General features: G+C 54.3%; 1 protein-coding gene across 1 annotated transcript in view; it reads right to left on the reverse strand.

The window, feature by feature from the left end:
- AJAP1 (adherens junctions associated protein 1) overlaps positions 1 to 14,639 on the reverse strand; it is a 117,067-nt gene that overhangs the window by 102,115 nt on the left and 313 nt on the right.

Raw genomic sequence — 14,639 nt, forward strand, 5'->3', positions numbered from 1 at the left:
AGAGGAGGGGGTGGGGGGCGGGGGCGGGGGCTCCTGGGTGGGCTCCGCCCCGCCTCCTTGTTATGAGCTCCTTGCCAAACGCTGGGACACAGCTCTCGGCTGCTCTGGAGGCGGAGGCTTTGGCCCCACGGCTGCCTTGCGAGATGCAAGGTGCAACCTCTGCCTGGGATCTGATTCTGTTTTGGAAAAGTCCGTTTTAAAAAAAAGTAGTCGCATGTCAATGAGGCCTATGAGCCATCCCCGGGTAATTTCTTCACCTTCGCTAAGACGGCGTTCTGCAACGATCCGGGGTGTTGAATCCATAGCAGGAGGGTTATTCTTGATCACAGGCGGTCAGGCCAGGAGGGCAGGACTCACGTGAAAGGTGAGCTGCGTGATGTAGATGCTATCTAGGTTCCCAAGCAGAAGCACATCGGAGCGGAGCGGAGTGTCTGCAAAGGTTTTCCCGCGGCAACAGAAGCGGGCAGGGACCTGACCTGCTCCCTCCCCCAAATCGCCAGCTGAGGACCTCCGGGCCGGCCTCCAGCAGGAGCGCGCTGTCTGCGGGCTCTGCAGCCACCTGGGGGCAGAGCTGACCGCCCACGTTCACTCCTCCCTCCGTGGCTACCCAGCTGGTCCCCAGGAAGCCCTGCCTCCGGGGTCGCTGCCCCGCCCCCGAACCACATGGACAGGCTTCTGCTGCACAGGGGCACCCCCACAGCCACCACCTTTCCCTCCGGGCTCAGAATCCCCGAAGGTCACGATGCGTCATCCTCATCTCTCTATCCCGGGCACCCCTGTGAGCTCCACACCGAGCCAGGGAGGAAGGACACTGGCCTTCGGTGCTGGGCTCAAGTCCCACGCTTTGCTGCCTGCCTGGATGTCACGTGCCTCAAATACAACCAGCACCCCTGCGTCGTCTTCTAGAACGGTGAGAGCAGGATGCGACGGTGCAGAGGACCAGCGGCCGAGCCCGAAAGCCTGGGTGTGCGTCCGTCTCTGCTGTTTCCTTGTTGTGTGACGTGGACAGGCCACTCAGCTTCCCTGAGCCTCCTCGGGGAAGAGGACATCATTAAATGCCCAGGTCACGGCCACGCTGGAAAGACAAGTGCTAGGACAGAGGCTGGAACACCGTAATCACAAGCGCTCAGTTATGCACGCGCCTCCGTGAGGGTGTCCAGCCCACGACCACGCACAAGCTCTGTCTTGGTCCTTCTGGGGCGGGAGGGGGATTCTCGGACACAGCGCAGATGCGACAGCCGGTCGATGGACACTCTTTCTCTCCAAGCCTCAGGAGAACTCAGAACCCTCCTCAACACCCATCGGCGCTACTCCCCAAGTGGGGGGGTCTCCCCACCCGCCCCCCGCCTGGGCATCCCCTGCTCTTGACACCAGCGGTTAGGCCAGCATCTGGGAACGGAGACCCTCTAGGGCCAGCGGGGCCGTGACTCTTGCCCACGCCCACAGACCCGCCCGAGACGGACGCCAGGAGCCCGCCCTCCTCATGCGCCCCCTGCCTGAAACACAGGCTCAGGATAACCCGCAAATGTACTGTCTCCTCGAATAACAGTTGCTTCACTTTTCTGTTTAGTCAGATCAGGTCTCTCAGAGCTCCCAGCTCCCCCTGGGACTCACCCCACCCTGGACCACGCACGCAGCATCTACAACTCGGTTTAGCCTCAAACCCCAGGGAAGCCTCCTGGGTGTGCTGGCGCGTGCTTGTGGACTGGGGGGGTCCTTCATCTACAAAGATGCTCTGAAGCCCTTTGCTATAAGGGACTCCCCAAGGGTGGACCCCCGAAACTTGCACCACTGTCCCGCCAGAAGGGAGCCCACGATCCCCGATGAGCACAGCTGCCTCCGTTAGGCCCCGTGGACGGGACAAAGGGCCCCGCCCCCCCACGCAGCAGAGGACCAGGGGACATTCCGCAGGGCCACCTGCCAGCCCCTGGCCTTCAGTCCCAGGCCACACACCGTCCTCCTCCAGCCCTGGGGACCACGCCCAGCTCAGCCAGGAGTCCTTCTTCTTTTTAATGTTTATTCATTTATTTTGAGAGAGAGAGAGAGAGAGCATGAGCAAAGGAGGGGTACAAAGAGAGAGGGAGAGAGAGAGAATCCCAAGCAGCCTCCCCCATCAGTGCAGGGCCCAATGTGGGGCTCAAACCTACGAACCACGAGACCATGACTTGAGCTGAAACCAAGAGTCGGATGCGTAACCGCCTGAGCCCCCCAGGAGCCCCGAGGCGGGAGCCCTTCTAATGAGTCATACGTTCCCCTTCATGGTATCTCTGCACCAAGCAGCCCAGAGAACCTTCTCCTCGTTATCTCGCACCATGGCGAGGCGCTGCTGACACTCAGTAAATGTTTATCAAATGAAAAATGAGCAAATAAACAATGGCTTGTGTGCAGTCAGCTCTTCCTTTTGGGCGAAGCGAAGGAGCAGATCCAAACCCAGGGCTGGAATCCCGGACCCCTGCTTGGGGCATTTCTACCAGCTTGGTAATGCAAGCGGCTTCTCCGGCCACCCACCCACCCCCAAACCCTTTCTGTCTCTGCTTACGGGGACGTGGGGCGGCGAGAGGAGCCAGAGCAATGTTCACAGCTGCACGATTTGTCCGAGCCTCAAAGAAGAACGAAGCCAAGTGCCCGTTAGCCAGCCAACGGACAGACCACCGGCGGTACATCCGAAAATGGATGCTACTCAGAAAGAACACAGAGAACGCGGAAGCACGCTACAGCCCGCAGAAGCCGCAGGACGGGCGGCCGAGTGAAGAAAGCCACACGAGCGATGGCACGTGGTCGGACCCCACCTCCGAAATGCCCAGAACAGGCAGACCCACAGAGACCAAAATCGGATCAGTGGTTCTGTGAGTCTGAGGGTGGGAACGGGGAGTGGCTGTAAGCAGAACCACAGATCCGATCAGGGGCAGTGGACATGATGCACACACGGCAAATGTACTAAAAATCATTGGATCGTACACTTAAAATGGGTGGATGTTATGGGGTATAAATTACACTCCAATAAATAAGTGCACACACGCACGCAGCAGGCAGTCCTTCAGCCCAGGCTTACGTCACATGAACCCAACCTCCTCAGTGTGGCCATTCATTAATTTCCACGGTATAATTTCACAAGAGCTCACAAGAGAGGCCTCCGTGGAGTTGCTGACATATTTTTTTTAATTACTAAGTAGGCTGAATAACATTATCTGTGTCACAAACACGTTTTCATCCCTTCCTGACATTTCGTCAATTCTTTGCTACAAAACAGTCCCTGATTTGGACTATAAAACTTCTACCTAAAAGTCTGGTTGCTGGAGGGACATGCGATTCCGGCATCAGCTGGGTCCAGAGACTAGATGCTAGCGGTGCCGGCCTGGCATCACAGCAGATGGGTCCCTCCAGTTCCGTTTGTTGTTTGTTTGTCTGGGGTTTTGTTTTTGTTTTTCCCAAATGGGCAACGTGTAACTTAACCAAAGGAGTGGGAGGAGGATTTTATAAAAACGTGGGAGCCGTAAGGGGCAGTGGTAAGAGCACCCGTGGACTCGGGAGTCCATGAAACCTGGGTTCAAACCTCAGCTCTCGGGGCGCCTGGCTGGCTCAGTCAGTTAAGCGTCTGACTTCAGCTCAGGTCATGATCTCACAGTTCGTAGGTTCGAGCCCCACATCAGGCTCTGTGCTGACAGCTCAGAGCCTGGAGCTTGTTTCAAATTCTGTGTCTCCCTCTCTCTCTGACCCTCCCCTGCTCACGCTGTCTCTCTCTCTCTCAGGAATAAATAAAACATTTTTTTAAAAAAGTAAATAAACTTCTAAAAAAAATCAGAGCTCTCCCGCTAGCTAGCTGTGTGACGTTAGACAAATCGCTTAACCTCTCTGAGCTTCCATTTCCTCCTTTGTAAGGCATGAGCAACAAACAATACCCGCTCTGCAGGGTCATCATGAGGCTCCCCAGGACGGACCGAGAGGATGTAGGCTGGCTGGGTCACCCAGTACAAAGCCTGGCTTGTGAGAAGATCTGGAACTATGGTGGCCCAGCGCCTCCTAGCTGGACCCGAATGGAGGGAAGGAGTACTATTGGGTCCAGCCCATGGGGTCCCAGGAGCTAACGACCAAGTCCGACACAGAGCTTTACACTGCAATGCAATGGAACAACGCAAAGCCTTCCATTCAACAAGCAATTACAGGATGCACATAGTCGTGCGTGCATGCGTTCACGCACGTTCACACGCGTGTGCGTGCACACACAGCACACTGCAAGGCTTTTATCTTGAAGACCAAAAGGAAATGAAAGCAGCAAAGCCACAGACCAATGCTCTGCCTTCACCAACTTGAGGCTCACGTCTTACTGATCTGGAAACAAGAGGCCAACTGTTTGTGCATTTGACTCCAAGTCCTCAGAGCGTGGTCCTGAAGCCGCCCTATGTGCCAGGGCTGGAAAGTGGGACTGTCCCCAAAAAGGCTGCTCTATTTCCAGAGCTGACCTGATTTATATAGGGATCTGGACAGCTCTTCTTATCCAATAATTATACGCCGGGTCATTTATTACTGTCACTGACGATGTATCTCATCACATTAGCCACTCCGCACATTCACACGCTGCTCTGTTTTGCATTCTAAAGAGTGTGGCAGAACGGCACGGCCACTTTCATAAAGTAATGTTTTTACCCCTTCCCCCACTTCCGTAGTCCCTGGCTGTCGTTCAGTCCAAATACGAGACGCCTAAACGTGACGCGTACCCCCCAAACGATCAGATGCTAATCTCTGGCAGATAAGTAGAGAATATTCGTTTTTTAATTAAATTGTTACTTTAAATTAATTGTAGATTTTCACGAGAATGGTCATATGTAATGCGGAGAGGTCCTTACCTGGCTTCCCCAGCAGTAACATCTCACGAAACCAGGGCACAAAGATATAAGCCGGGTACTGGCACGGATGTGATCAAGATGGAAAGCTTCCTGGGGCGCCTGGGGGCTCAGTCGGTTAAGTGTCCGACTTCAGCTCAGGTCATGATCTCTCTGTTCATGGGTTCGAGCCCCGTGTGGGGCTCTGTGCTGACAGCTCAGGGCCTGAAGCCTGCTTCCGATTCTGGGTACCTCTCTCTGCCCCTCCCCACTCATACTCTGTCTCTCTCAAAGATAAATAAACATTAAAAGAAATATTTTTAAAAAAGGATGGAAAGCTTCCCCATCATGGCGGAGACCCCTCATGCCACCCTGATGAAGCCATGCTATCTTCCCTCCTACCCCTGACAACGCCCTGCTCTCTTGCGCCCTGACAACGACTGCCCTGCTCACGTCTGCAATTTCACCATTACAAGTATGCTATGGAGCCGCCATATTGCACAGGGGCTTCTAGACTGGCTCGTGCCCTTAGCGTCATTCCCAGATATCCACGCAGGCTGTTGGCTGTACAGGACAGTTCTCCCATTGTTATTCCTGGGCACTCCCCCACGGTGTGAATGCACCCCAGTTTGCTATGCCATTCACCCACCGAAGGGCATCTGGGTTGCTTCCAGTTGGAGGCACTTACAAATAAAGCTGCTGTAAAATGTGTGTGCAGATCTTTGGGTGAACACGTCTGCATTTCTCTGGCGTGAATGCCCAGGAGGGAAAAGCTCAACCACATGGCAGTTGCATGTTTAATTTTGTCACAAACTGTCAAGATGCTCTCTAGAGCAGCTGTACATTTTACCTTCCCACCAGCAGTGTGTGAGGGACCCAGTTTCTCTACGTCCTTGCCAGCATTTGGTGGTGTCAGTAGTTTTTATTTTAGCCACTCTCACAGATGAGGAGTGACGCTGAACATCTTTCCACATGCTTCTCCACTATCCGACTCTCCTCTTTGATGAAACGTCCCTTCAAGGCTTTTACCTGTTCCTAATTGGATTGTTCAACTTTTTTACCGTTGCGTTTTGGAAGGTGTTTATGTTTTTCAGATACTTGCCCTTTGTCAGGCATGTGGTTTGTGACCATTCTCTCCTGCTCTGTAGTGTGACTTTTCACCCTCTTAGGAGAGTCTTTCACAGAGAAAATTATAAACTCTTGATGAGATCCAATTTATTAGCTTTTTTCCCTTTTTATGGATTATGATTTTCATGACAAGTCTGAGAGCTTTCTGCCTCATCTCACATCTTGAATAATTTCTATTTACTTTTTTTCCCTAAAAGCTTTCCCAGTTTTACATTTTACATGTAATTATGTAACCCATTTTGAGTTAATTTTGCATTAGATAGGAGACTTACTGTCAAGGTTCTTGTTTGTTTGTTTGCTCTTGGCTATGAATGTCCCATTGTTCTAGTCCAATTTGTTGGAAAACACTATCTTCCTCTACTGAATTAGCACCTTTATCAAAAATCAGCTGGGCATGTTTGTGGAAATCTATCTGCAGAAAAATCTATATATCTGTCCCTCCACTGATGACACCGTCTTGATTAGGACAGCTACACAGTAAGCCTTGTGATCAGACTGCTTCCTCTCACTTTATTATTCTTTTTCAACACTGTTTTAGGAATAGCTAGTTCCCTTACCTTCACATATGCATTTTAGAAGAATCTTATCCATGCATGAAAATGGTTTGCTGGCTGTTGAGAAGGATTCTGTGAACCTTCTATATGGGTTTGAGAAGTGACCTCCTTCCTTGAGTCTTCCTGTCCATGAACATGGTATGACTTAACACTATTTAGACTTTCTTTGGTTTCTTCCATCAGCACCACATAGCTCTGAGCATGCAAGTCATGAGCATACCATGACTGGTTAGGTTTACACTGAAATGTTTCATTTTGGGGGTGACTGTAAATGGTACTGCATTTTTTATTTCAGCATCCATGTGTTCGTTACTATTAGATGCGGATGTGATTCATTTCTACACGTGTATCTTGTGCCATCAACCTTGCTGAATTCACTCTTTAGCTCTAGAAGGTTTTTTTTTTTCACAAATAGTTTACTGTCAAGTTGGTTTCCATATAACACCCAGTGCTCATCCCCACAAGTGCCCTCCTCCATGCCCATCCCCCCTTCCCCCCCCATCAGTCCTCAGTTTGTTCTCAGCATTCAAGAGTCTTTCATGCTGACTTTAAACGATGCTTCTAGGTATGTGTCTAACCAGTAGATGGTCAGGATGTCACTAAGGATGCCCGTTTACAAAAATGCAGGTTGTAATAGGCCGTTCATGCTTATTGTGTTTCATGCAATTTCTATTCTACACAAACTGTGGTTTTTATTTGTTCGAATTAAAGAGTAGCAATGTTAAAAAAAAAAAAAAGAGTCTTTCAAGGTTTGCCTCCCTCCCTCTCCCCCACTATTTCCCCCCTTCTTCTTCCCCATGGTCCTCCATTAAGTTCCTCCTAACCCTCCTATATGTGCAAACATATGATATGTGTCCTTTTCTGCCTGACTTATTTCACTCAGCATCACACCCTCAAGGTCCATCCATGTTGCTACACACGGCCAGATTTCATTGTTTCTCATTGCCATGTAGCATTCCATCGTATAGATAAACCACATCTTCTTGATCCATTCGTCCGTTGATGGACACGTAGGCTCTTTCCATGTGTTGGCTATTGTGGAGAGTGCTGCTATGAACATTGGGGTCCATGTGCCCCTAGGCATCAGCACTCCCGTATCCCTTGGGTCAATTCCTAGCAGTGCTATTGCTGGGTCCTAGGGGAGTTCTATTGTTAACTCTAGAAGGTTTTTTTTAATAGGTTACATGAGACTTTTTGTGTGGACAATTGTATCATCTGCAATATTCTATTGCTTCGTTTCCGTATGTCTTCTCTTGCCTTTTCTTCCTGGGTCAACACTGGCTAGGACTTCCAGCACTGTGCGAATAAGGGTCAGGAGAGCAGATGTCCCCAGCTTGCTCCTGACCTCAAGGGGAAAAGCTTCTGGTCTCTCAGCATTAGGCATGAAGTTAGTTGCAGGCTTTTGTGGAGAAAGTGAGTCTCTATTCCTACACCTCTGGCAGTTCCCATGGACAGGTGCTGACTCCATCAGATGCAGAGGCTCATAGGTATTTCTTCTTCAGCCTTTCATCTGACAGATTGCCTTGACTGATTTTCAAATATGGAGCCATTTCTACATTCCCGGAATAAACCCCACTTGCCCTGGTATACGCTTCTCTCTATGTATTGTTGAACTTTGCTTGTTTGTTAATATTTTGTTAAGGATTTTTTACTTTTTATCAGCAGCCCCGTTCTCAGGAGAAGTGTTCCATCCTTTCTTATTAGACGCCCAACCTTTTGAACATGGCAAGCGTCTTCTGCGGGAGAAGTTTTGTTTTAAAAACTGGTCTTTTCACCTGGAGTTGGAGCTCCTGGTATAAGTGCTTTTTTTAATTTTTTAAAATATATTTTGAGACAGAGCATGAGTCGGGGAGGGGAAGAGAGACAGCGGGAGAGAGAGAATCCCAAGCAGGCACTGAGCTGTCAGGACAGAGCTCAACGTGGGGCTCGAACCCATGAACTGTGAGATCATGACCTGAGCCAAAATCAAGAGTCAGGCACTCAAACAGACTGAACCAGCAAGATGCCTCTTATTAGTGCTTTGATTTGATATCCACTGGTCCCCAAAGTGCCCAACACCACATACACACACACATACACACGCACACACGCACACATGCACGCACACACGGGTGACACGCACGCACACCTTTATCTGGAGTAATAGTCCTAAACTTCTTCATTAGAATCAGACCTTGGCAATTCGCCATCTCCTCCTCCCATGAGGCCCGAGGTGGCACAGACTCTCAGCATCACGTGGGTGATAAGTGCTAAATTCAGGGGAGAGCATGAAGGTCCTGCCCTTGGGTGCTGCCGCGGAGCCCTGAGGGTGTCCGTCATCCCAGGGTGTGTCCATGCGGGAGCCGCGACTTCCTAGCAGACGCTGGCTCTGGTCCCGCTGGGGCACCACCAGAACTGTCCCCTTCTGGGACTCTCCCTTCCAGAAGGTGACTTCCCTTCTGTCATTCTTTCATTTGCTGGTCTTAGCCCGCCACTGACTGTCCCCTGGCCTGTGACACGTCTCTTACAAGCCAGCAGGCTGTCACCCCCCCCTCCCGTAGAGTCCCCAAAGCGCTTCCTTACAACCAGCGCGGGAAGGGCTCCAGAAGGTGTGAACCACCGACCTGCAGGCCAGCTGTCCCTCACTTGGGGCAACGGGGCCCGGAGGCGGTAGCTGCTACCCCAGCCCTCGCTCAGTGTGCTACCCCGTCGCTGGCCCAACCAGGCACAGGTGTGGCACGCAGCAACTGTCCGCTGCTGGCCAGCCCGACCCTTCTCGGAGCTCGTACCAATGACCAACAGCACCAGAGTCCCATGCTGGCTGGGGGGAGGGGCGGCGGGCTCTGAAACGCCTACTTTCCTTTCTTCTTATAAAATGATTGTAGTCTTACTCTCAGTTTGGAGTCTGCACGGCATCTGCTCGCAGCCAGCCCCCAGGCATGTGGGAACGGAGGAGCGAGTTACAGGTGTGGATGAAATGACTACGAGACCAGAGATCAGGGCGTCTTCTCCCCGTTGCACAGACATTTAAAGCAAACGGTTAGATGAACTAGAGTCACCACGCTGCGCGTGCCGCTCTGGTGACTTATTTGTTTCACAGCTGCATATTTGCAGCTTTTGACCCCCTTCGCCCATTTTGCCCCCCCCCCCACTCCAGCAACCACCAGTGTGAAAAATAAAATTCTGTAACCGAGCAAAGGGTTGGACGCTGACTTGACTTACAAATATCAGATCGTGATGCTGCGCACCTGAAACTACTCTAATGTAGGTCAAGGACGGCCCAGCTGTTTAGGAAAGGCAGACACGTGCGGCCCAGGTAGGGCGCAAATTCTGCGGCTCACCTTCGGGACAGGAGTACGGGTGCCAGAGGTGTGGATGCGTCGCTAGCGCTCCTCAGCGTCTACCTGGCCGCCCACCTGCAGACTCACAGATGGACCAGAACCTTCTCTCTCAAAGGAATCGGCTCTGTCTCAGCTTCACTTTTTCCTAGTTCCGCGTGTGAACCCCCTTCCCGTCCCCGAGAAAGCCAAAGGGAGGGGAGAACTGAGTCCGATTGTGAGGCCAATAGTTTGCATGGGACCCCAAGCCCACCCTCAGCCCACATCTCCCCGTGCTCCCTGGGTGGTCCCTTCCCCCTCGGCCTCACCGCCACCCCCGAGCCACCTGCCTTCACGCATCCACTCTTCCTCCCAGACACTTGAATACCGGATACTTTCACTCCTAGTGAGCCCATGATGACTGAAAGAGCTCCATAAGGATTGCTTTTTCCTAAACATGTCTGCATTCCAATTGTGACTAAGTCTCACAGCAAAGAAAAGAATCTCTAATGGTGGAATGTGAAGTCCAGGATGCAGGGTGGAAGAAGCCATGTATCTCTCTGAGACAGGACAGGGCCTAAACCTAAGGCGGGGCCAGCCGGGAATTCCTTTCCTACATCTCAGTGTGGAGTTAAGGACGAGTAACCACAGGGCAAGACCTGACGAAGCAAGGGCACGGTGCCAGGCAGGCATCACAGGCATCTCCTGAGCATTTACTTGTGCCACACACTCTCTCAGGAGGCAGTGAAGAACGAGGCCGGGTCCCTGCCCTCAGGAGCCCACAGTCCAGAGACCAGAGCTCCTCTTCCAGGCAAAACAGGAAGCCTGAGCACAGGTTTCCGGGGGACACACCCCCTGAGTCTCCACTGCTGCTCCGAGGTCTGGAGGCTGCGCTTTCCAGAAGCCCCTGGGGTCATGCACGGGCTCCAGCACTGACTCCCACGGGGAGGCCAGGCGACAAGGCTCTGACAGCCGCGTGGGCCAGGCGACTGCCCACAAGGGGCTGGAAACGAAGGGCGGGCAGAGGGGCAGTGGGTCGTCCCACGCCAGCCCTCCCTGGCCGGCCACCCAAGAAACGCGGCCACGGCAGACGCCCCAGTGACGGGACAGCTCAGGCACAGCGAACGGCAGGCCGCAAGGCTCAAGCACAGTGGACCCAGCAAGGCTGCCATCGACCTTCCCTTGGGGCTGGGGCGGGGGTGAGGGATAAAGTGACATCCTCCGCAGAGCGCATGCAGGGCACGGAAATGCAACCTCTAGCCCAGCACCCCCTCCCCAGGCCCCTGTGCCAGGATCCTGTCCTTTGCCAGCGCGTGACTCCCAGCCTGCTGCCCGTGTGCTGGGCTCTCTTTCGGTGTTGATACTTATGGAGACGAGGATACGCCCCCCATAGGGGAACGCTGGGTCTCTGGCTCCTCCCGGAGCCCTTGCCAGAGGGAGGCGATGAGGCCAGCACAGCTCACCAGGCCTGTCCACCATCAGGCAGCCGGCCCCCACCCCAGCGGCCGCGGGGAACGAATCCTGCACCCTTCTCTGGAAGGGGCGTCGGGGAGCTGGCGGTGAAGAAATGCCCCACCGTCCGTGCTGATGGCAGGAGCACAGAGTGCTGGCCCCGAGACTGGGGCAGCCAGGCCTCCTGCAAGGCCACACCCGATCCCGCCCTGACGAGGAAGAACTAGGGAGCCCCCACTGCCCCACCCCAGGGCCCCCCGGGCTCTGACATGGCCACGCTGCAGCCTCTGACTTTCTATTAACTGAGACTTCATCTGAGTTATGTAACTGCCAGTCCCCACTCAGGGCCTCATGACTCACCGACGCCTTTGAATTCCTGGAAGGGGGTCTTAGGGAAACAGAGTCGGTGGGCCCCACGGCTGTGTGCTCCAGCTCCAGCAGCCTCGGCTCCTGCCCCCCCGTGTCTGACTGGCACCGGGCAGGAGGAACCCTCTTGAGCCAGACTTCAAACATGAAAATCTAGATCAAGGATATATTTGGCTTTCCAAGCTAATCTTTACATCAATTTGGTCTCTACTGACTTGTAGCCCTTTGAAGAAAACTTGGCAACTACACATATGGAAAGCAGATGACTCTTACGTAACCCCAGACAGGAGCCCCCGGGCTCTGGAAGCCTGGGTCCCCATGGGCGGGTCGGGGGTTGCTGGTTATCCACTTCATCACGACCTGGGCTGCGGCTTTTATCCACAGGACCGCGCAGCGTCGAGTGCCCACAAAAAGCCCAGGGAAATGAAGGGAAATGTCTCGTGCCCGACACCTTGACGGTGCCCAGGCCAGCAGGGCTGGGGGGCCAAGGCCGGGCTGGGCTGCCGCAGATCCCACGGACAGCTGGGCGACCCCGGCTCAGAGGACGCAGGATGCGGTGGGGAAGCAAGCGAGTTCCGTGGGGGAGACGCAGAGACAGAGGACTCGGGGGGCGGGGAGCTGTCGCCGCTGGCGAGCTGGCCTGCCCTGCTCCCTACTTACCGCCACTCTTGGATGCACAGAAGAAAAAGGAAGCAGGTGATTACAATAAATCAACAGAAGGGGCAGACTGGGAAGAGCCCGCCAGCCCCTCCTCCGCTTGGCCGGTGGATCCCCTGGGTGGGCGTGGCATGAGGGGAGGGGGACGCGCCCCCGTGGTGGAAAGATCCCAGCTGATGCCCAGAATGGCCGTTTATTCCAGCATTACTGTCTCTGATGAGCATCCCGGCCGCTGACACTCGATGGATTCCGGCTGCAATCAATTCGGTGTCAGCAGCTGGAAATGGGCAGGAGCCAGGCTTCGCGAGGAGGGCGATGCCTGTGGATGAAGCGTCTGACTCCGTCCGTAGTCCTAACGCCTCTGCTCAGTCCCCAGCTGCTGGAGGGCTTTCGAGGTGTGGATGGTGAGAGGCAAACCCACTGGGTCCATGTGCTGAGGCCCGAGCGTGGTGCTGAGTGCACAGGGGACTGAGAAGTGTCCCGTGAAAAAAGACAGTCACGTCACTTTGTCCTGTGCCCACCCCCACGCAGACACACACGCACCAGGGGCCGTGTGGTGGGCACAGTCTGGGAAGGAGCCGTGGTGCCCCTGAGGACACCTCGCCCATGCCCGGCACACTCCCAGCCCCTGAAAAAGCTGCGGCACCGTGGGCTGCAGCCTCCAGGCCACTTCCAAGGAGGCAGCCAAACTCTCCGCTGCGTGCTTACTCAGCACCCCTCCAAGCTGGGCTCGGCGCTCTGTCTGAGCTCCAACCCAGCTGGTCAAGCCACTGGGCTGCCTTCAAGAGATACCTTGATCCCTGCTTGCAGCTCTGATGCCACTACCACCACAGAGGCACGGAAACGGCTACGACTCTGTCCGTTTCTGCCTCGGGAGAAGAAAAGGCTCCAGGCACAGCTCTGGCCGAACGCAGAAGCCAAACACTGAGCCCAGACTTTGTGTCCGGGAGCCCGAGCAGAGAGCTGCTCGCTCAGGTAATGCCCCGAGCTGCTTTCTGCCACCTGGGCATCTGCCTGACACAACCAGGCTCAAAGCCTGGCAGCGGGGGGCCCAGTGCTCGCCTGGGGAGCCACCGAGACGATGAAGGGCTTTCTTCAAGGAAAAAGCGCATTTCCAGGTCTCAAGCAAGCGATCCGGGCTTTGTTAGTGTGACCCTTGCCGGTATGATGCTAAAAGCACGGGGCCCTCCCAGCCAGGCACCTCTCCTGGCCAGGGGGGGCTCCCACAGACATGACAGAGCTCTCTCCCGTCAGCCTCCGAGATAGGTGACAGCTCGTCCTTAGAGGCACACTTACAGAAAATCTCTTGTGCTAACACTGAAGAAAAAAAAAAAAACCCAAAAGGTCAAACTTCAAAATCACCAACAGAACTATTTCCTACAGCAAAATCCCAAGGAGATCTCACTTGGGGATGCTTCAGAGGAAGTGTTTTAGTGAATCTGGAACCAACAGAGAGGTTTCCTTCCATGATATTTACTCTCCTCTCCCCTTAATCAAAATGTACTAATCTTTCAATCTAGCAACTTAGTAATAAAGGAAAAAAAGAAACCACATCAGTTCCAATAACTTGCCAGCAGTCAGTCAGAAATCAAGCACCAGACATTAGCTCGGGGAGCATGTGGGAGTGGGAGGTGCGCCCAGAGCGGGGGCTGGGACCCTCTGATCTTCCTCGAGGCCCTCGGGAGCTGGCTGAGCCCTGAGACGCAGATGGCAAGGCACCTGGAGAGGGTCACCCGGCAAGGCTGCCCTGGATCCGTTTTGTCTGCGTCCCAGTACCGGGAGCCTAAACCTTATCTAGTCCAAGCACACTGTATCGATTCAGGCCAGGCCAGTACCCAACAGGATCCGATTCACGATTAACCTTTTAAAGCCCGCGCTGGCAATCAAGCCCCGGGCACCAGAAGAAGGAACGCCGCTTTCCAGAAAAAGAAAAACGCGGATAATAACATTTGACAATTTTCACTAGACGCTTTAAACAATCTTTCCCCGCGGGGTGGGGGGTGGCTGGACAACGCTTGGCGCGCTCGGCCTCTTCCGATTTCTCAGAACCAGGACGCGCACTCGAGTCTCGCTTCGGCTCGCTCCCCCCAGCCTGGATGGGGCGGCGGTGGGGGCGGCTCCGGCGCCGACCGGCTCCCTGCTCCCCAGCGCGGGAGCGCAGTGCATCCCAGCGGACAAACTCCAGAACCGCACGCGCTTTCTCCGCCTCCGCCTCGGTCCTGCCTGCTTTCGGTTGCAACCCGGGACCCACACGCACCAGCTCGGCGAAGCCCCCCCGCAGGCGGGCGGCGGTTCGGGGGCAGCCTGCCGGGCCAAGGAGACAACCGCGCGCTCCTGGGCCCTAGGCCGCCCGAGGCGCGGCTTGA

This window comes from Crocuta crocuta, unplaced genomic scaffold, assembly GCF_008692635.1.
Source record: "Crocuta crocuta isolate KB4526 unplaced genomic scaffold, BGI_CrCroc_1.0 scaffold13, whole genome shotgun sequence".
Classification (NCBI taxonomy): domain Eukaryota; kingdom Metazoa; phylum Chordata; class Mammalia; order Carnivora; family Hyaenidae; genus Crocuta; species Crocuta crocuta.